This window comes from Orcinus orca, chromosome 17 (genome assembly GCF_937001465.1).
Source record: "Orcinus orca chromosome 17, mOrcOrc1.1, whole genome shotgun sequence".
NCBI classification, from domain to species: Eukaryota; Metazoa; Chordata; class Mammalia; order Artiodactyla; family Delphinidae; genus Orcinus; species Orcinus orca.
In genome coordinates this window covers 52,927,328-52,950,651 of record NC_064575.1, presented here as the reverse complement: position 1 = coordinate 52,950,651, position 23,324 = coordinate 52,927,328, and the positions used below count along the sequence as shown (strand labels likewise).

The following is a 23,324-nucleotide window of genomic DNA, read 5'->3' as shown; positions in this document are numbered from 1 at the left end:
TGTGGTGCCTCTGATTAAATAGAAGGCTAAGGAAATTTACTTAAAAAAATGTAGGAGAAGTTATAAAGAAGTAAAAACCTGACTTGCCTCCTGGAAGAAAGGCAATAACTATGTGCCCCTCCTTACTTTCCAAATCTACTCATTTGGTATGGAAAATTGAAGAGGATATTGTGCAGCAAGTAGATGGAATGTTTTCTAATTCAGAAAAGATTCTTTTGAAATTCTAATGAGGGCAGCAGCACCCGCAGTAGTGAATTTACTGTTAAGATAGGAACATTATTACTTTCCTACTTTGTTGCTGTGGGTCTCAAAAGCCATCTCATTGAATGTTTAGGAAATTGGCTTTTCAGGAAGGGAAATCTGCTGATTTATGAATTTCTTGGAAATTTTTCAAAATATGCTAATGGCCCTAGATGAGAGTCAGCCAAGATTTGTAGGCAAGATAATATCGCTTAAGCCCTGGTAATACTTTTTGTGACTGTTTGTAAATAAGGCATGAATATTTACTTGGCCAAATAGTTTTATATGAGGAAAAAATGGCAAAAATATTAAAGTAAATGTGGGCCAGAACAAAGCTTTAGTTTGTATTTTGCTGATATTGCAGGGAAGGGAGATAAGTGAATATAAAATGAAACTTAAATGTACTTAGCTCTTTTTCATCCCATTTCCTTCATCCCCATTAAGTCTCTATGGTTTAATTATTAGGTGAGCAACATGGCTCATCTGGATGTATTATGAAAGTGAAAGTGAAAAGCCTTTATTCCAAATTGGATAGGCCAGTTCTTTTAATGAGATCTAGAGGAGAGTAATAAAATATTTGAAGTCAAGCTAACCAAAATCTTTTTTTTTTTTTCCTCATGACATTGATAACTAAGCCTCAACCCCAGTGCATTTCTCCTGGAGCCCAAGAAAGAATTGTGCATTTAAGTTGGCAGTGATCAGGCAGCTTGAGATATTTTGAAGTACTTATGGATCTCAACCCTAAACATGATAGTAGCCATTGCATTAGTTCCTTGGATCTTTCTGATATCGAACTAAAGGATAATAGAAAAATGTGCATTCTTATCCCCAAAGACAGTAAAGCATGACTATGATCCAACATAAGAACCCTTCCCCTTGACGTGAGGTGTAGAGAATCATTATATCTGCTGTTGGCTGGTTGTTTCTGCCCCTCCTCAAGCATCCAAGTTTCTCTTCTGTGTCTGTGATCTCAGGGACAGGTGATTCCTCACTGCAGATTCCCTTCTTGAGTGAGTCCCAAATATACTGTACTTCATCTCTGCTTTATGCAGAGCAAGGGGAGGCTACAGGAGTTTGTGCTGCAAATTTGAGGCATCTGCCAGACCCAAAGGAGGACGATTTGAATAAGAAATTGACCAAACAGCTCTTGAGGCAGTGAAGGAGCCACTTTCTGCTCAACTACTGTTGCCTCGAGAGAGGAATGGGCAAGGCAGAGACGAGGACGACCCCTTAAACAGAGGCTAAACTGTCTAACTGGGGCTTTCCAAAGGAATGGCCTAAGTTAGCAAACACTGCCCCAATTTCCTGGGCTTTTGGAATTTTGCTCAAGAATTCCAGACACTCTTGTAAAAATTACCTAGTGACAGAGTTCCTGACAATAGATAGGAAAGATATATGTAAAGAAGCTATTTTAAAGTAAAGTATATGAATAGACTCTAGGTTTACAGTCATTTCTGATTTCCTGTTGTCTGGGTATCTCTCTTTAGCTCCCTTAGGCTAGAATTATTTTGTCTGGATCCGCAAGAAATCCATACTCTTCCCCAACGCTTCCTATGTGACTAGCTTCTCAGTTACATGATATTACATGGAATTATATTTTTGCTACGGTTTTCTGCACTAAAGACCTCTTTCCTTGTTCTCTTAAAAAAATGCTATTTTAATCCTCTTAGCCTAGGAGCTTACTACTCTTTAATTTCAGTGTCTCAGAAATTCTCCTGTATCAAAAAAACCTACTTTGTCAATAGCATACCTTTCGTTCAGGAGTAGTAATTGGGAGAGATTATCTCAGAGGCTGAGAACACAAGACACCATATATCTAAAGGATAATTAAAGTATCCTTCCAGATGTTTTCAAGTAGAGACAAATAATTCAAATAATTGATTCCCTGACAACGATTTTTCACTCAGTCTCGTTCTCAACGCCAAAACAGCTAATAAATTCAATGGGAAAAAACCCTGCTCTTTTATTAGTTTGTAGAAAAAAGAAGAGAAAGAGAGTAGTTGACTTCTCAGCAATTTTGCAACAAGTTCTTTTAGTGTCATGTAGACTTAGGAGAATGCAGTTTGTAGTAGATAACTGATGATTCCAATTAACCAAAAAGTATTGATTAAGCACCTACTAACTTGAGCCCTAGTGGAGAATGATATAGTGTAACATGGACTCATATATTTAATAATAGATCATGTTCCTAGAAACCTAATTCATTTACTCATTCAATAAATACTTATTGAGTGCTTGCTGTATGACAGGCACTGTGTTAAATGATGGGGATTTTAATGGGGAACAAGGCAGGGATGGTTTCTGTCTACAGTTGAGTGTGGGGTGTAGGGAAGATGTTAATCAAATAATTCCACAAATAGATTTTACAAATGTGATCAATACTATGATGGGGGAGAAAAAAACCAAAGAAAAATGGGAAACCAAGACTATAAAATACAGGCACTACCTACATCTAGTCTAAGTGGTGATCAGGGAAGACTTCCCTGAAGAAATCTGAAGAGGTTGGGAATGGGGAGGAGAATGTTCTGGGCAGAGGCCCTGAGGTAGAAGGGAGCTTGGAGCTTACTGGGAACTGAACCAAGGCCAGTGTCGCTGGAGAACGGGGTGGGGCAGGAAAAGCTAGAGAGGTGGCAGGGGCAGATCGTGAAAGACTTAGTAGAGAATGAATGAATGAACGAATGAACATGAGTAGTTAATAACATGGAGTTAGTCCTGTCGTCTCCTGTCATTATTGTGAAAATAAAAGGAGTTTGCAATTGTATAATGACTCTGCTGTTTGGGAGATACGGTATTCATTCATTCATTCAGCCATTCAGCCAGTAAACCCAAGAAAAAAAATCCCTGTTCACATGGATCTTAAATTCTAGTGGAACAAGCAGCAAATATATAGGTTTTATAGTAAATTTTTGTTTATGAATAAATGGTGTTAAGTGGTCTTTCGATGGAATTTTAAAAATAATTTCAAATGTATATCATATTGCATCTATGTATGGTTATTCCTCTGTTTGGTTAAATAGAGTTATATCCTTTAGCAGATCTAGGACCATGCTCAGCACAGGTGTTCTTCACAGTACTCAATTCACAGTCAAAGACTTTGGAGAAATTCCAAGAGAATAAGATAAGAGAGGGAAGCTAAGAGATTTGCATTTGTTCTTGTTTCTGAGGAGCTAGTGAGGCCGCTGCTCACCAGCACCTTACCAGCTCTTCCTGGAGTGGTGGGGGCAGGAGGAGGGGAGCGATGGAAAAAATGAAAATAACTGAGGCTAACACTGATGGAAAAGGATCTCAGAGGGAGAGTATTCCAGAGTCTTGCTATTTCTTTTTATAAAAAGAGCTTAAAACATCTTATTATATACTTAAAATACTTTATAGATTTTGCACATTTACCATCTCTATAAAAGGTTCACATTTTACAATCAATGTACACATTTAAGGAGAGATGTTTCTTTGTCACATTCCCCAAAGCTTTTATTTAATTGATGGCGCATCTTAAAATCATCAGTGACTTACAGTCAGAAAATAGTACTTATCTGGAACCTTGTTTGAGTTTTCAGTCATGCCTGTCTTTTCTGCTTGAAGATTTCCTGGTGACAGTGTTTTGTATCTGCATATAAATTATTACCATAGATGGAATTAATAAACCAGAGCACCTGTGAGGGTCACCTTCAGGTCTTGTTTGCAAAAATCAGAAAGTAGTTCATTGTATCAAAGGGAGGCATAATAATTATCTGTTTTAATCTTCAGGAACTTCCTTGCTTCTGATTTCTAGATTGCATACATCAAAGTGATTATTTCTATATAATCCAAGAGGAATAATAGAAATGTTGCTAGTGTGATCCTTTAGTGCAGGATTTCTTAACTGCAGCACTGTTAACATTTTGGACCATATAATTTTGTTGTGAAGGGCTGTCCTATGCAGTGTAGGATGTTTAGTGGCAACCTGGTACCAGTAGTATCCCCCCAGTTCTGACAGCCATCTCTAGACATTGCCAGATGTCTTCTGGAAGGGGCCAAATCATTCTCAGTTGAGAGCCATTTCTTTAGTCTATCATAATCACGGACTCACCATGCTGCATTAGCTTTTGTGTTGTTGTTGTGTTGCAGACGTGTCCAACTCTAAACGCATAGCTTTCAGTTTAACAAGATGGTATCTTTCTAATTCTATAGTTCTTACATCACAATTAAAAATAATGTTATGAAACCAGAATTAGATTTTTATTCAGCCAAATGTGTGAAATCCTGACACGGTAATATGTTTTTTGGGGGGAGGCAGGGAGGGAGGCGGGGGGGGGTGGTTTACACTTTAAGGACCTTGTTTTATTTGTTAAAGCCTGACAAAATTTTATCCTCAAAGTTTAAAACTTACTTAGTGGCTCAACTATTTTTTTAAAGATACATTTATGGGAATCTTAATGCCACAAAAGACTCCTACTCAGTCAGCTGCAAGAATTAATAGCCTTTTGGTGTCACATAAAAACTTGAATGAGGCACATTCAGCAAGTTCATTTCTAGTTTTATAGGAAGCCGAAAACAGCAGAGAGAAAAAAGTGCTACCCTTGTATCCTTTGATGATGGTACTTGACATTTTAGTGTAAGTTATTACAATAGTATATTGGTTTAATGTTCCCTTAATATCAGTGGTTTACTCAAAGTTTCTGAAAACGGGAAGAATGTGTGTTTTCTCTGTCACTGTTAAGCTAAGAAATGGCATTTCAAAATCACTTTAATCGTACATGATTAAATCTTCTAAAGTGGTATTTTACTATGCTGTGGTGCCTGGGAAGACTTAAGATTACATAAATTCACTTGACGTATGACTAATATATGATACCATTAAGAGAGAGATTTTAAATTCCTTTTACTGTTATTATTTACTTCACCTAAAGGCCTCTTGACTCAAAGTGTTTTATATAGCTCAAATGAGACCAATGTTATTTTGTTAAATAGAGCCTTCTTTCATGTCACTATTATGTTCAGGAATATTTAAGAACTTCCAGTTGTCTCAAAAATAAAGTTCTAATTCTTTTTCATGGCACTTAAAGCCCTCTACTAACTGGACTGCAATCGATCTCTTCAGAGGTATCTCCTTTACCTCCATTTGCCCCTGTCTCCATATCACACTCCAGCTGCAATGAACTAGGTTGCCCAGGGCATCCTTGCATTTTTCTGCCTTTATAGTGCTCTCATGCTACGATCTCTACCCCTTAGATTCCAATCCATGCTTAAGAACGATTTCTTCCATGAAATTTTCCCAAATTTTCTCAGTTGGAATTAATCTCTCCCTCTCTCCTATAATGTTTGGAAAGCACTACACTAGTGTTCCTCAAACCACCTATGAGAAGGACTAGAATTTTTTTTAATTTCCAGTTTATTACAGGACAATATGTATCTTCCTGTCTATGACCAGTACTTAGATCTCGCCCTGTGAAATTCGCATATCTGATCTGGTCTAAACCCCATTCAGTGAGCCAAGTCCACTTGATCACACATTTGAGTAGTGCAGCTGTGTCCAATGCTGTAAAACTGTCTGAACAATTACTGGCGATCTCTGTACTTGTGCTGTTGCTGATAAGGATAGTTCATGAGGTGCTGCTGGTCCACAGACCACACTTTAGGTAGCTCTGCCCGAGACTATAAGCTCTACGAGGACAGGGCCCAGGTCTGCTTTTTCATCATTATAATTCTAGCACCTGGCATTGCCTGTCCCATAGTAAGCACACTTATTCCACGTAGAAGTATCATATTACAGATAACAGCACCTGAAAGCACCAAAGTAGCTTGGATCAGATCGTGATCACTTTTTAGCACCTATAGGATTATCATGCCTAACCTGTATGAATGAGAATATCAGACTGTTTTATTTTAAAAACACATGTTCTTTAGTAAAAAATCTACTGAAATGAAACGCCCAGCCTGCTAGTGCTGGTATAGGCTTTATAAATGAAGCTCACTTAATCAATAATTTAATTTTCTTTCCCTAAATAGTTGCAGAAACTCACTGTATTCAGCTTCATTTAAGTAAACTAAATGGAGCTTAAAAGAAATCTAAAACACTTTGCCTGTTAAATAGCAATATTGAGAAATTGTCTAAGAGAAATATATTCCTCATAGAAAAAAACCCCACAGAAACAAAACTATATTTGAAACCAAAATGGCTTTCTTTTATGCAGCTCAAGGGGGGATACATTGAAACTCTTAAGCAGTCCAAAATTGTATTTTTGAAAATGAGAATCACATGGAGTTAGTTTAACATCTACCACTGTAATTTCTACTGGGGAAAACACCTGGAATTTGAGTAACATTTTTCAAAATTTAAAATGTAAGAGATTCAGAATACTTGACAATGCTATCTGAACATAGATTTCTAACTTTTAGTAGTTCAAGAGTGTCTTTCTGAAGTGGTAAGAAGTAGTTGCTGTTGAATGTTCATGTTTTTCTTTGACTATTTCATTATATTAAAATTGACAGCCAAGAAAAACAATATGTTTTTCTCACCATTATTGGCCACTTACTTTTCCATGGAACATTTGTTATTTCTGGGAAACATATGGCATATGACCAGAACCATAATTGTCACAGTCTGATGTTATAGGAATTCAAATTTTGGCAATTTCTAGCTTCTTCCTCTGAAACATAAAAGCAGTAAATACAGATCGTAAGGTGCATTCTGGAGTCAGCTTTTCCCTCCTTCACAAATTGTGGAATTTACTTGTTTTGATTGGGGAGATGTTTGAAGACTCACAAACACTTTTATAGCTCTGCCTCAGACCTAGAATGTTCCAGAAGGAGGCACCGTTCTAAGCACTTTACACACATCAGCTTATCTAATCATTGCAATAGCAGGTGAGAAAACAGAGGCATGAAGACATTAATTTGCCAAAGTCACTTCAATAAGAAACTGTGTAGTTGAGATTCACCTCAGGGAGTCTGGCTCCAGATTCTGTGTTTTAACTTTCATAGAGTAGTGTCTTTTGCTGCATTGCTCCTATAAGTAGAGATTCCATTGGTAGAATCCTGCTGAAGACATTATTTTCTTGCAGACTGTCTCTGCCTAATACTTCATAGCTGAGAAATGCTGAGTAACTGGGGAATATTAGATGACTATGAATGATGGGTAACTAGAGAATGCTGGGTAACCAAGGAATCCTGGGTAACCAGGGAATGCTGGGTAACTGGGGGAAAAGGGTGAGAAGCTATTAGTTGACAGTTTACTCTGAGAAACTTTCCAGCATCTGTAAACCAAAGGGTTGTCATCAATATAAGATCTGGGACTGTCCTGCAGAGTCAGTCACTCTCACACAGGATCCCTAAAAAGTGTTATCTTTGAATCAGAAGGATAAATATTTGCAGTAATCACTTTTGCCTTGCGTTGGAAGCCATGGTTGCTGAGGCTGATTATCACAGAAGTAAGGCATCCTTTGTTACTAATGGAGTTATTGAGGACTGAAAATGCAACATTGCTTAGCAACATGCATCATAGTATTTACTCTTTTGAGCAGGAACAGCAAAAGCAAGTAGTATGTCTTATAAACGTCCTGGCAGGTATTTTTATTTTCCTTTCCAACTAACATTGCTTGTATCCATTGTCATGGTATTAGCAAAGTGCTTAGACTGTGGCTTGGTGGGTGTAGGTTTAGGTATATTCCCATAAGTACAGAGATCAGCCCTGAAAGCTGGCATTAGCCCAGTGTAGAACCAAAAAGAAATTAGGCTGCAGGTAAGAAAGAGTAGTAAAAGATTCCTACAACTCTAATGTTCTATATAAGGCTCCTGATTTTCACTGCTGGCAAGTATGTGACGGTAGCGATAGCACCCCTGTAAGATGTGGGAACTTGCTGTAATACTCTTCAGACTTCTTGTTTTGTTGGCTCTGATCTTTCAGGCGCTGATAGGGTCCATAATAACTAAAAACGAACATAATCCCTATTTCCTCCTAATGAAAATTTAATAGTTTCACTAATAACAGTGCTAGCACTCCCCTGTCATTTACCCTTTATCATGCATATTGGAGAACAAGTTTGTCTCTGGGGAGAATTTGATCTGGATGCACTTCTACCTAAGCCCTCCTTTCTTCTCCAAATTAAAATAGTAACTATACATTGGAGAATCCTGGCATTCTTTTACTATCTTTTCTTTCTCTGCCTCCAAAGTCATCCTAGCTTGGTGTCTTAAATTATGGTGTTCTAACTTGACTTCCGCTCTGATGAAGAGCAAGAAATCCCAGGGGTTGGAGCCATCTTAAAGGAAAGACTGTCTCTGCAGTGGATTGAACAATTGTGGGAGAAAAGAGACGCTAACCTTCCTGCATGAAAACAATGGGGAAAGAATCAGTTCACCCCTAAAACAGAGGCAGCTGTTCATCCTGGGGGGGGGGAGATGTTCCAGGAGTCAACCTGAAAGCTCCCTATAGCCAAAGCTATAATTTAAGGGAAAAAAAGTGGGAATTCCCTGGCGGTCCAGTGGTTATAGAACTCCACACTCCCACTGCAGGGGGCACGGGTTTGATCCCTGGTCGGGGAACTAAGATCCTGCATGCTGCGTGGAATGGCCAAAAAAAAAAAAAAAAAAGTAATGATAGTATTAGTATAGGTTATAACCACAAGAATGAAATAAATATCCATGTGTCCATACTGATATAAACAAATGATGGAATAAATAAATAAACAAACAAACAGGAGTGAAGGAACAAATCTTTCTTACAGAAAAATTCCAAACTAGAAATGTAGAAGAAACGAGGGCAAAAAAATCATCCTTAGAACATTGCAGCAATAATTGCTGCCGGCAAGATCCAGTGGTGAATCCTAAGATTAATGGGCAAAATTTTAGGAGAAAAAGGATATTTGCATAGCCTCAAAGTCTCTCTCCCAAAATATTTCCTAATTACTGTGGTAGTTTTAACCTTTGTCACAAATTGTTTGATACTTCTCCATCCAGGAGGTGGAGCTTAATTTTCTTTGGGTGTAGACTGGACTTAGTGACATACTTCTAACACATAAAGTATGGAAAGAAAAAGAGAGGAACTTTTCAGTAGTAAACTTCACAGACACTACCTTAAGCAAGGGGTCAACATTAATATCTTTGTTGATAAGTCATGTTGATAGCATCTATCCCTTGAAATGAAGGGCACTTTACCTTGGTGGTATCCTTCCTCCGATTCCTTAAACCTAATCATGAGAAAATACCAGACAAACCCAAACTGACAGAAAGTTTACACAACACTTGACCTATTCTAAAGTGTCGAAGTCATGAAAAACAAGGAAAAGTCCAGAAACTGTCACAGATCAGAGGAGACTAAGGAGATATGGTGACAGATGCAGTGTGGTATCCTAGGTTGCATCCTGGAACAACAACAACAAGATAATGGAAAAACTGCGGAAATCCAAATAAAGCCTGTAGTTTACTTAGTAGTATTTTGTACCAATGTTAATTTCCTAGTTTTGATAAATGTACCATGGCTGTGTATGGTGTTAGCAATAGGATAAGCTGGGAAACTCTCTGTATTACCTTTGCAACTTTTCTGTGTGTCTAAAATTATTCTAAAATTAAAAGTTAAGAAAGAAGGCTCTGAGAAGAGGACTCTATAGCAATAGTATCAGATTGTCCCAGTGACTGTTCTCTGAGTGCTTATGTCACTTACTCTCGTTCTGTTGCCTAGATGAGATACAGCAATCAGCTCCATCTTTGAGCTGGACCCCACAAAGTCCTCACACTGGCCTGAAGTCCTGACACTGTCTCCCTCCCACCATTCACGTTACCTCTCTGATTTTATCTCCCACTACTCTCTTAAATATAGCTAGATATAATCAGGAATAGATAAGACTTGTTGGCATCAGAAAGACTCGTCTAGCAGCAATAACGTAGTAGAAAGATTTAGAATGAGCAAACTTTGCGGTTTGAGTTCTAGTTCTGCTGCTATTCACCTAAGGAGATACTGGCCAAGTCATGTAATCTTTCTGGCTTTTTAGCCTCTAAACTGGAAGAGTTGGACCAGAATGCTTCTAATTGTAAATTCAATGGCAGTGTTATCCTTGGTTTACAGCAGGATATGAATTTGATTTATCCATTCGGGAAAATTTCTGCATATTTTGATCCCTAGTGTGCAATTGTGAATCTCTGCCTGGGTAACAGCTGTGTTCCCACTCTGCCCCAAGCTCAGGGCTTTGCAAGGAAAGAGGAAGTATAGCCAGAAACTGACCTCATGCCCCATTCTTCCTAGTTCCAAGTCATTTCTGTCAAATGGCTTCCCAAGTTTTAATTCATGTTCTATCTTCATGATTTTTACTATATCCATATTCTCTGTGTACTATTTTTACTTAATATCTTTCTTTAAACCACCCTCTCTTTATATTTTAACTTACATTTGCCTTAAGCAGTGATAGCTGTGAAATTGCAGATTTGATGCGCCAGCTATATTTTTTCGAACGTACACTACAACAAATACACAGCCCCAATCCACCATAACTATGCACTGCCTAAAATGGTCTCACGGAATGCTAGCAGTATGCGTTCCACACTTTGGGAAACCCCTCCATGAAGGTGAGGGGCAGCATCCTAGGGGTCTCAGTGTCTTTCCCCCAGTGATCTTAGAGCTTGGGAGTATATAAAAAGGCATTCCTATCAGTGAAAATATTGGGAATCCCATTCTAAGACACTGGAGACTGTCCACTTTATTTTGGAATGAAGTAACAGAAGTGACTAAGCTTTTTCTCTTTGAGGGAAAGGCCCAAGAGGAGCTGGAATGAGGAAAAAAAGGTATTTTTCTGGCTTAAAAAATAGGAATGAATAGCAGAGGAAAGGGCTGGAGAGAGTAAGACAGAGTAGCAGGAAAACAATGGGGGTGAGGTGATGGTGATGGTGAGGGAAAACACTGGAGGGAAATGCAGTTTCTCAAAGAGGCAGAGTATTAAATGAAAGGTTAGAGATTTTGTAGAGGTCCTCATATCCTCCTCCTTTTTGACTTTTGGACTCATTCATGGTGTGAGAACTGATTAGATACACCAGAGGGCCAGCTTGAAGGGCCAAAGGGATTGTACTCTCCAAGAAACTTCCTGCTAACGATATCGTGCTCTGAGCAGGTTAGTTTCTCCTTGACATATGACCTTGGCATAAAAGATAGATTTAATACTATCAGAAGGAGTTAGAAAAGAGTCTAGATTTTCCCTAGCATCCTTTCCTACTTAATAATGAAAGGAAAAGACCTTAGCCTTTATCATAATACAGATCTGATTGATTCAAACCCACACATCTGCAAAGGTCAGTCAGATTTAAAGAGTAAATATTTTTTTCAAAAATCTGAATTCCAGAGGATTAAAATATCTCTGTTTGGGCACATGTTCCCTGGCACACAGCTGAAGTAAGTGCCTGCAGATGGTCACAGCCGTGTTGGGCAGAGGCATAGTGTTGGGGTACAGCATGCATTGGACTGGACTGGTAGAAGCTGATGATCCTAATACCACAGAATTTTAATCGGGGATGGGGGTGGGGGAGAGGGGTATGATAGGAGCCAAGGCAGCTGCACAAGGGGCAATTAGGAAAATTTTCCATGTTGTTCTGTATTTTTCCAGATTTTTCTATTTTAAAATAAATAGCGCTTTCTGAGAGGGAGTGCTGATATGGTTTCCATCCTTTCCAAAAGAGGACAGGAACTGGGAGGCTCTGAGGAGACTAGGTATGGTCTACACATCCAAGAGAACAGATTCAGCCAAAGGACAGCACACTCTTTGTCAAGCTGCACCAAGAATGCTGTTGATTACCCCTTCCTGAGATGAATTTAGGAAAAGCCCAAGAATTAAATTGCACTCAAAGCACATGACGTGCAGCCTCATATACTGTTCTTCCAAAACCTCAACTAGGATATTTATAAGGTTTTGGTTTCTTTCCAGACTTCAGAGAACACTCATCTGAAATTACATTTTCACGTCAATTTCTGCCAGATGTACTTTAGGTAACTTATGACAGCTTTTTTCCTTCTTCATTTTTATTTTTTGCTCAGAACGTTGTCCCTGGAAGGTCCCCTTGCCTCTTTCCCTATTTATTTTCTCTTCTCCATTTTATAATTGGTTCTCTTTAGAGGCGGACCCATGGATAAAATCTTAGTTCTCCAGGACTTTCACCTCCAGAGAAAAAAAAAAAAAGACCATTTTTGTGTATGCCTTGACTTTTTCAGAATTGTTGAGACGATGTCAAGGCTTTGACCAAGTCAAGCCTTTCTCAGCCTCCGTGGTGAGTTGGCTTCTTCCAGAAGAAGATTCATCACATGGTGTGGGCCACTGAGCTACTGTGCATCTGACAGCTTAGCTCACTGCCCTTGGCTGGCTCTTGGAATGATTCAAACAAAATAACAGCTTAAATTATTGTACCAGAGGGAAAAAAAGCAGATTCTTTCATGTGATTTTGATCCTTGTTTGTTTGTTTCGTATGAACTTTATGTGAACAAAGTGACTTGTGGTGAGTATATATACAATCAAATCAAAATTTAAGAGAATACCCTAAGATAAAATGGAAACTGTGGGAAAATGGGTTTTTTTTTTCATTAGGTATTTCTTTTGCCCATCCTCTGAACACTCATTTCTAGCACTTCTTGTGAGTTGGGAAAAGAGTCATTGTTCTGTAGATCTAAACCACTGAAGCAATCACATTTCTGATGGGGAAAAAATTTTAAGTGTATGAAATGAGGGGAATTGTCAGAGTCTGAGTTGAGCAAATCAGGACATTAATTCAGTACTCCCTAACCCTCGTGAATTAGCATTGTGCCCATGCCGATGGCTTGTTTTTATTTTCTGTTTTTAATTTCCTCAATATTTGACCTGTAGAACAACATATTATGGTGTCTGTTTCCTGGGAACAGAAAACACAAGTAAATATTTGAGAAATTTGATACAGGGAAATTTGGGTTGAAGCTTGTCAGAAAGATGCATGAAATCAAGCCCCAATAAAATATCATTCTTCCTTACATCTGGTTTATCATGATTTGGTGAAATTCTTCTTTGTGGCCCACTCCTGAATAATTTCATGACTAATACATAAGTGGATGGATTACGCAAATACTGTTGTTCTAACAATACCCGGCATTTTGGCCACTGCACAGATGTGACACATAAAACTTAGATTGCGTGTGTAGACTTTGGTGTAAGTCTTTCACTGAAACAATATCTTTTGAGTCTGTATTGTTATAAATTAATATTTGAGCCTGCCTGAGACAAGAGTACAGATGGAAGCCTCAGCCTGCAGCCCTTCTGGCCTCTCAAGAGAGGCCTTCCATGCAAGCAAGCTGTATTAGTTTTCTGTAGCTGCTGTAATAAATTGCCACAGACCTAGTGGCTTAAAACAAGGCCAGTTTACCATCTTGCCCTTCTGAAGGTCAGAAATGTGAATCAAGGTCTTAGCAGGGCTGCGTTTCTTCTGGAGGCTTTGAAGGAATAATCCATTCCCTTACCTTTTTTAGTTTTTAGAAGCTGCCTACATTCCTTAGCTCATGGCCCCTTTCTCTCATAATTCCAACATCTTGCTTGTCATTATTTCCTACAACTAACTCTTATCCACCTGCCCCCCTCTTATAAGAGGTCTTATGATTACATTGGGCCCACCCAGCTAATCCAGGATAATCTTTCCATCCTAAATCCTTAACTTCATCATGTCTGTAAAGTCCTTTTATCATGTAAGGTAACATACTAACAGATTCTGGGGACTGGGAGGTAAACACCTTTGGGAGGCCTAAGATACACGTGAACTCTCCAGTCCTGCATTTTCAAACTCCGTCCTCTTAACTGCCCCCTCCATGCACATACACAAGGGATGCTCTGTCTGCCCATGGGAATAGCAGCAGTACTGCCTGTCTGCCCTTGGGAGGGCCAACCTGGGCAAGGGTTCACATAGGTCCTATTGGTGGCTTGGAAAAATTGGACGGGACGTTCTGGGATCCTGAGTCCTTGGAATGTAGTCTGGCTTTGGAAAAGATCAGTGCCAGCTCAGTGTGGGCACATGCTCTCGGCTCTCGTGCTTCTTGACCTATAAGGAGGAGTGCAGCCGACAGAAGGGCAGAGTAGGGCCCTCTGGAGCTAGAGACTCAGAACAGGGCCAGTTGCTGACATCTACAAGCAGCATTGCTTCCAGCAGCCAGACAGGTGACAGAATCGAATGCCTGGAGCTGGACTGTGGGAAAAGAGAGACTGTCTGCCCTTCTAAAGAAGGTAGATACAATGTCCCAGAGGAAGGGGACCCAGTGCTGCTACATCTTCTGAATTTTTTGAACAAAACCAGAAATCTGTTTTTGTTTTATTTTAAACCCTGTGTGAGGAAAAGAAAAATGTGCACAAGGGCCATTCAGCTCTCCAATTTGCAACTGACCTGTGGTTTAAAGGAAAAAGCACAGAGTCCCTAGGAATAGACAACACTATATTGAATGAGTGAACAATGAATGTCAATGCTAAGTTCAGAGATGGTGCATTAATTAAGTTACTCAAAGCTGAAAAATTCATCCCTAATCATGCCACATTGTCCAATAGACTCATCAGAAATTTGGCAGGGAGATTAAATGACAATATTAAGATAAATATTAATGAAATGCCAACAATGTGTTGATGCCTTCAGTATGGTATAAACTTTTTTCACATTGTGAATTTCACAGAGAAAATGTAAAGTCTATCAATTAAAACTCCAAAATCAAAGCCCCAAAGAATTAAAGTTCAAAATCCGAAACTTTTGCTCTTGCGAATGAAAAACCTAAAGGAATCAAAGCTTCAGTCATTAAAGCAAAGTTTAAAATTACTTCAGAAATTTCTGAGAAATTACTTCACAGTCATTTAGTCATTCAACAAATAATTATCGAGCTTCTACTATGTGCCAGGCCCTGTATTAGGTACTTGAGATAGAGCAGTGAGCAAAACACAAGAACATCATGTTCTTATGGAGTTTATGTTTAAGACAACATAAATAAGATAAATATATAGCATTTTAGTGATGGTTGCTAAGGAGGAAAAAGAGTAGGGGAAAGGGGAGTAGCAGCAGTTTGGGATTTTATGTAGAATGGCCAGGGATGGTCTCATGGAGAAGATGACTTTTAAGTAAAACTTGACAGACATGAGGGAGGAGCCTGGCAGAAATTTGGAGAAAGGCTGTGCTGGGCCCAGGGAGCACAAAGGCCCAGGACCTGCAGCAGGTGTGGGCCTGGGATGTTTGGGCAACAGCGGACGTCCAGAGTGGCTGGAGCAGAAAGAGTAGAGGGGAATGTAGGAGATGGTGGTCTGAGAGGAAATGGGGGCCAGACCACATAGGGCCCCAAAGAGAAGGACTTGGGCATTTACTCTCAGTGCGATGGGGGCACGGGAAGATTTTGAGGAGAGAAGTGACATCACCTGACTTAAAGTGTAAGTCAGACCCCTCTGGCCACTGTGCTATGAAGAGGCTGAAGGAGATTAGGGACAGAAGCAGTGACACCAGTTAGGAGGCCATTGCAATACTCCTGGCGATGGTTTGCGGTGTTTAAACTCGGTGGTGAAAGGGAGGTAATGAGAAGAGTTTAGATTCTGGGTATATTTTGATGGGCCAGATAACAGAATTTTCTAATTTGTCTGGGGTGTGAGATAAAAAGAAGTTGAAGATAACACCGTGGTTTTTGATTTGAACAACTAGAGTGGAGTCGCCATTAAGAGACTGGGAAAGACTGGGAAGGAGACAGGTTTAGAAGATCAAGGGGCCAGTTTTGTATATGCTAAGTCCTAGATGCCTATTAAACATGCAAAAATAGATGAGCAGGCATTTGAACATAGGGGTCTGGAGTTCAGGGGAGAAGGACCAAGCTGGAGATACAAACTTGGTGATTATCAGTATGTAGATTTTAGTTAAAACTATGAGGCTGCATGAGATCACCTGGAAGGTGCATGTGGACAGAAACGAGAAGAATTTCGAGACCTAAGCCCTGGGGGACTCCAACACAGAGATCAGGAAGATGAGGGGGGTACCAGCAAAGGAAAAGGAGTAAAAGCATCTGGGAAGGTGGGGGAAAAACCAACCAAGTGAAGAAATTGTTTCAAGGAGAAGGGACTGAACAATTGTGTCCAGTGCTGCTGGGAGGTTGGAGGGGGAGGACTGGGAATTGCCCATTGGATTTAGCAACACGGAAGCTAATGGGAACTTTGATAAAATTGGTCTCAGCCAGACCGATGGACAGTCTGTGCCTGCCTTCAGCAGCTATAGACTGGCTGTCTTCCATGGATGTCGTTTCTTCAGGTATTAATGTACTAAGTAGTAGAGTTAGACACAAAATCATCCAAGTGGATTGCTTTTTAGTAAATATGAAGAGTTGATGGGACACTTAAAAGTATTATAGCACTGGCCTCATACACATGAAATTAGAAAACAAGATAGTCTACGGCTCCTGAAAAATTACTTAAGGCACAAGGATATTCCCCAAGCCAAGTGTTTAGTATTGCCAAATACCACAGCAGAAATCCGCTGGCACTGAGTGAAGGAGGGTGGTTGGAGAGAATGTTGATTTCTGTTTCACCAGAATCCAGTAAGTCAACAAAACTGGAGACCAAGACTTGTGAACTCAAATTGAATGGGAGAAATACACACCCACTCCACCACCACTACCATCAGAAAGAGGAGAGAGAGAGAGAGAGAGAGAGAGAGAGAGAGAGAGAGAGAGAGAGAGAGAGAGAGAGAGAGAGAGAGAGAGAGAGAGAGAGAGAGAGAGAGAGCGCGCGCACCTTACAGTGATAAGCCCCACATCCCTAAGCATATGCTGAGAGCATACAAGTGTTCATGCTTCCTGCAGGCAGTTAGTATCACAAAGAGGAAAAACAGAGTGAGGGACAGCTGAGACTACACATGCGCAGTTCCTATCCCCAAGGGTCTGATTCAAGAAAACACTGCTTCTCCCTATAGGACAGTGAGGCAGGGAGGGAAGAGGCTAGGAATATCCCTCCAAGAGTTCTCACATAAATGCAAAATCAGAGGAAAAGGGATTTGACTTCCATACCCCCAAGCCCCAACAAACACAACAGGGAAAGAAATTCAAACTATCGTACTTGGTTGCTTCTTTGGTATCAGTTTGATTGGCAACAATGATAAAACTTCATCGGTTAAAATGAAATTAGGAACAGGTGAGTATTCATTATTCAAAATCTCTCTTATTCTGGGAAATCAAGAACTGGGTTTAGAATATTTAAGCCACAATCTTAGATGCATATGTGTACAGGTCTGTTGATGATCAGGGAGAAACTGGAAGCCCCTGACTTCTTGTTTTTGAGTCCTTGAGTCTCACCTGCAGTTGGGAGCAATTGAGTTACATGGCTGTAACCAATCTTTGTGATTACCTGATGGAACAGTTCTATTTTTAGTCCTCCATTTAAAGTAGATAAAAATTACAAGTACTCTGTATCCTTCTAGGAAATTAGAACAATCCTATAGGGCATGTACAGGTTCTTTTTGGTCAAATTTTTATAATAAGCTGTTTCTTGTTACCTTAACGTGTTTAGCTCACTCCCCTTTCCTGGTTGCGCCCCTTTTCTCCATCAGCATTTAAGAGTCCAGTCATCCATGCAGGTGTCCGTCGTTAACCCCATCAGCCTTAGTCAGCACTGACATTCCAGCGCTCTGAAGTGCAGGGGGGATCCTGGTGGTCATAGGTTGTTGATATTCATGTGTAGCAAGTAGATGCATTTCACTCACTGTTAGCCTCTTGGAGGGAGGCTGGAGCTCAGAGTTGCCTTCGGGAGTGATTTGACACAAAAAGCTTCCTGAAAATGTTTCCTGAACCACCATATGGCAGTAAGTAGTCTTGCTTCACGGGTCTTACAAGGTTGATTGAGGTTAATTGAGGTTCTGTGAAGCATGTAAAAATGCTGTCAGAAGTATACAGCACTCTCTGACTGTCAGGTGGTGTCCTGGTCGCTGATTCATGTGGTTCAGTTCTCTGTCTTGCTGCACGTTAAAGTCACGGGTCTCTTCAAAGTGCTTTTGTGTTCTTCAAAGCATTTAATGGCTCCCCGACACAATATATGTGGAATGATAAGGAATTGAATTCCATGTCCATGGAGGAATGGGGTCCTGCCCACTAAGGCATCATCCCTACATTTCCAATTCCCTATTATTTTTAAGAATACCAACCACAGAATGGAATGCTAGCCTAAACCCTCCTGGCTGCTGGGGAAAAGCAGATGATAGAGGAAGCCGGAGTTTAAAAAAAAAAAAAAGTGAGAAACATGGCTTTAAGACATTCCAAAAAGAAGAGGGAGGAGATCCAATCTTTCTAAAAATTGAAAGCAAGTCTTTGGCAGAGGCCAAACTGACAAATGGCAAGAAACCTCATCCCTGTAGTTACAGAACCAATATCCAGGTTGAGGGAATAAATCTGGCTTGTCAAAGAAAAACCTCAGAGTTGAGGAAAAACGGTCACAAGCCACAGAGATGCTGCATTTGTCCCTGTCATGCCTCACACCTGATGAAAGGTAATGAGAAGCTATGGCGTGGGGCGGGGGGGTGAGGAGCTTGGTGGGTGTGCTGAGGAGGAAGCAGGGTCCAGGGTCAGCCTGCGTGGATTTGAACCCAGGCCTATTGCTGAGCAGCTGTGAGGATTTACAGACTTGACTTTCCTTCCTGAGCCTTCACTTCCTGTAAGGAGAGAACAACAGCCCTGGCCTCATTGGGTTATTAGAAAGTTAAATGAAAAAATATGGAAAAATTTGCAGCAGAACTGTTGGGAAATATCAAGTGCTTACAAGCATCTATTATAATTAATGGCCTTTTTTTAAATTGAAGTATACTTTTACAGTGTTGTATTAATTTCTGCTGTACAGCACAGTTATTCAGTTATACATACATATATACACACATTCTGTTTAAAATTCTTATCCATTATGGTTTATCACAGGATATTGAATATAGTTCCCTGTGCTATCCAGTAGGACCTTGTTGTTTATTACTGCCATTTTAAAAGTATAAACTGCTGGAAAAAGTTTTCTTTTAGTCATATGGCATTAATCCCAGGGGGCCAGGAGCAAGACATGTGACCAGACTTTTACTCTTCCCAAAATACTGGAAGGGTTCTATTGTTCCCATTAGGGAAAACTAGTGTTAGATTTAAACAGTAAGTGACAGTAGTCAAAGTTATGAGAAATGGGCAAAGCTATACTCGGGTATTTGTCATTTAAAAAATGTTTATCCAAATTATGTTCCTTCTTTATTATGCTATTAGAAATTAATTACTAGTTAATATTTGCTTGTAATTTGAATAATTTACTTTCAGAAAAAGCATGTGCTAAACATCTTCTAACTTTTGTCCAAGACTTAGAAAGTTCAAGCCAAAGAAAGGCTTCATGGTCATAATTAAGAAAACACTATTCATTTGAAACTGGCCCCGACGTTACAGGCTTTGTATCTATGGCCTCAAAGGGATAACTTAGGGGAAATCAGCTGTGTCCCAGAATACGTCACAATTGTGTAGTAGTTCATTAATTACTATTCAGATACACTTTAATTTATATAGTAGCTATGTCCTGCACAACTGTGCCTGAAACGAATTTTTATAATTTGATTCATTTCCCCATTAACTTATAATATCTGTGAAATATTTTCTTGGTTTTGATTGATTTTAATTCACAGTAACTTCTAATTCGTTGTCAGGTGTGGTAGTTAAAAGCCTATAAATGAATACTTAGTGGTATCAGGGAACATAACAGTCTTCTTTACTATTTAAGGGCAGCCTGGTAATGAACCCTTCTGCAAATTTGAGGGATTGATTTTTGCAATGACAATTACATAATTATGAGATAATAAGTGATAATAAGTTCTTTAAGGGCAAGGATTATATCTTCTATCCATCACAGCATTCTACAGTGAAAAACAAAAACACTTGTACATGAAGCCAAGACCTAGGCACACATGCAGCCCTAAGAACTAACTTGCTGTGGATAAGGCTTCTTCTTTGGGTGAACACTAATTTTCTCATCTCCCTTTCTACCTCATGAAACCAGAGAGTTTCAGATGGAGTCATATATGTGAGAAATGCAATCAAATATGTGAGAACAAGTGGCAGTCTAAGATTGTCTTTATAGCAGGTACTCACCCAGTTATCCAGTGATTCATTACCATTTAATGTATTTGTTCTTTTACATTGCAGTTTTCATGTTTACTTTTCTTGAAGTAGAGCACTTATATACTTTGGTTAGTTTTTTCCTTTTTTAAAAAATATCATATGTGTGGTCTTAAAATCCCAGTTTTGCATTGCTCAGTCTGTGTCTTCAAGTTTCTTTATGAGTTCTTTGTTCCCTCTGCTCCTCCCATCCAAATGTTCAACCCCTGCTTTTCGCATCTGTATATATTGTGCTCTACCAGCAAGAACCACAGTGGGACTACCCCGGCGGCGGGGGGGGGGGGGGGGGGGGGGGCGCTGAAAACCCCAGTGACCCAGAGGGGAAGGGCAAGGGTTTAATGAGCTCCTCAGTGAACTTCCCCTGTGGGCAGGGCTAGCCCGGTCTCTTGGCTCCTCAGCCCTGACTCAAGCCAAGAAAAACTAAGCAGCCTATATTGGTTTCCTTTGGCTGCTATAGCAAATTACTACAAACTTAATGACTTAAAATAACGCGGTTTTATCATTTTACAGTTCTAGAGGTGAGAAGTCCAAAACGCACTTCACTGGGCTAAAATCAAGGTGTCGGCAAGGCCGGTTCCTTCCGGAGGCTCTAGGGGAGAATATGTTTCCTCATTTTTCCACTTCTAGACGCCACCCAAATTCCTTGTCTCCTGGCTCCCTTCCACCATCTTCACAGCAGCAACAGTGGGTTGAGTCCTCCTCCTATCACATTGCTCTGACCTTCCTTCTGTCATTACAGCTCCTCTCCTGATTTTTACTCTGCCTCCCTCTTCCACTTTTAAGGACTTTTGTGATTGCACTTCCCAGGTAATCCAAAATACTTTTCCATTTTAAGGCCAGGTGATTAGCAACCTTAATTCTATAAGCAAACTTAATTCCTCTTTGCCATTGGGACCTAACAGGTTCTGGGGATTAGGAAATGGGCATTTGGGGGGATGGGGCAGGTTCTGCCCCCACAGCTCCCCAGAGCAATCATTCTCAACATGTGACCGTCAGGACAGCTGCATTGGAATCACTGCGTGGAGGCGGAGGGAAGGTCAGTGCTGATTAAAATAAAGAACCCTGGGTCCCACGAAAGCCAAAAGAATCAGAGTGTCTGGGAGCAGAGTCCAGGACTACATTTTTACAGGTTTCTCTGGTGATTAGTATACTCACTAGAGCTGAGAATCATTGTATTCAAGCATTTAGCCTACCTTAAAAAAAACAAACAAACTTGTTTTATTCAATAAGTTCATTATAGATTATGTTGTTTCATTGTAGAAAAATTAAAATATATACAAAAGGGGTTTTCTGGGATATGGATTATTCAGTACTAAAACTGGCAAACCAAATGCATTAATTGTGCTACTGATTTCTTTAATTTTGTTGACTTATCATGATTTCCCTGACCTCTTTGAAGCAGGGATAGTTATTGACCCTGGGAGAGAAAGAACTATATCTTGTCCTCCCTCTTTCACCTCCATTTCCTCGATGTCTCCATCTTCTCAGCAGACAACAGAATTTGACTCGCTACCCTATTCAGCACGTAAATCTCTTTCCCCTTTTCCTTTGGAGATAGAAGAGCAAATTAAAGATACTGTAAGAAGTGTAATAGCAAGATCAATGGCATTAGCAGAAAATCGGAAACCAGTGTTACATTACATTATTTCTTCTGGCCTTGTTCTTGGAGACTAGAACTCAGTGAAAAGTCAGAGTTCTGTAGGAGAGAGAAGTCAGAATGTCTCTGAATGAGTAGATATGCGCATCTGTATTGTCTTGGCTGTGTCAGTATTAGATTGTTTTTGGGATGGGAGCCATGTTGGAAATTCACAAATGCCAAAGAGAAAATGAATAGTTGTGCCTCCAAATAGGTCTTATTGAAACTCTATTATCCGAAAGAACTATGAATCAAAAAGGAGACAGAGTTTGAGGAGGAAGATGGACATTGTGTAGTAAGGGCAAGTTAAAATGAAATCACATCCTGGCATCTTATTATTTATTCCGTGTTTTGCTATGTCACAGTCATATGGTAGCAACGCTTGGCTCATAAGCAGTTTTGATATTGTCTTCATTTATTAAATCAGTAGGCACTGGGACCCAGAGTTGAAAGAGCTCACAGCATGGTGGGGAAGAGAGTCAAAAATACATAAAACGGATTATGACAGAGATGTTAGCAAAGTGCTATAATTATAAACAGAGTGGAAGGAATAACTTATGTGAGGAATAGGGAGGGAGTTAAGAAAGGCATCACTGAAGGTAGACATCTGAACTGACTTCTTAAACAGAAAGCAGGAATTTGCCAGCAGATGAAGGAGTCAGGACATCTTTTATAAAAAAAAAAATCTGTGTGTGTCATGACACAGTACTTTGAGAGGCTATTTCATGTCTGGAGAATGTGTCTAGCTTGGTGGAAAGTGGCAAGCCACAGAGCTGGGAAAGTAGGATGACCCTGGATTCCGGGGGCCCCTTATGCCTTGGTAACAAGGAGGATTTTCTACCCCAGAGGAACATTTTTTGATTCATTAATTATACCATAAGATTTCCTATTTATGTTAAAATATTGTGATTTTTGGTTCACCAAGACCAGTAGTTTTCTTTGTCTTTTTTTTCGTAATAGCAGAACTCTTTCTTCACATAGAAACGTACACATAAGCTCGATATAGAAATGAGTAAGATCAGAGCTGCTGTAGTATATATTGCAGGGATGGAGCTTAGAGTCCATTCTTCACCTTTTCCTGTCCTCAAAGTGCCTTTAGGTAACCTCTAGTGTCCTGCAAAGATTATTTCAAATGCAGTGACTCAACCTGAGATGAAACCCTAAGAATGTCTCAGTAAGATGTATGAGTGTTCACGAAGATATAAACATTTGATCATCTATAGGCTTCAAAGGAAAGAAGAGAAAAGTATTGCTAAGATCTTATCATTAGAAACAAGTAATGTGGCATCAACAATGCAATAGACTTTTAAGAGCATTGAGTTTCTAAGATACCACTGTCTTTTTTTATTTCCA

General features: G+C 39.7%; 1 protein-coding gene across 7 annotated transcripts in view; it reads left to right on the top strand.

The window, feature by feature from the left end:
• NCALD (neurocalcin delta) overlaps positions 1 to 23,324 on the top strand; it is a 427,559-nt gene that overhangs the window by 259,578 nt on the left and 144,657 nt on the right. The gene's annotated exons all lie outside the window — the stretch shown is intronic.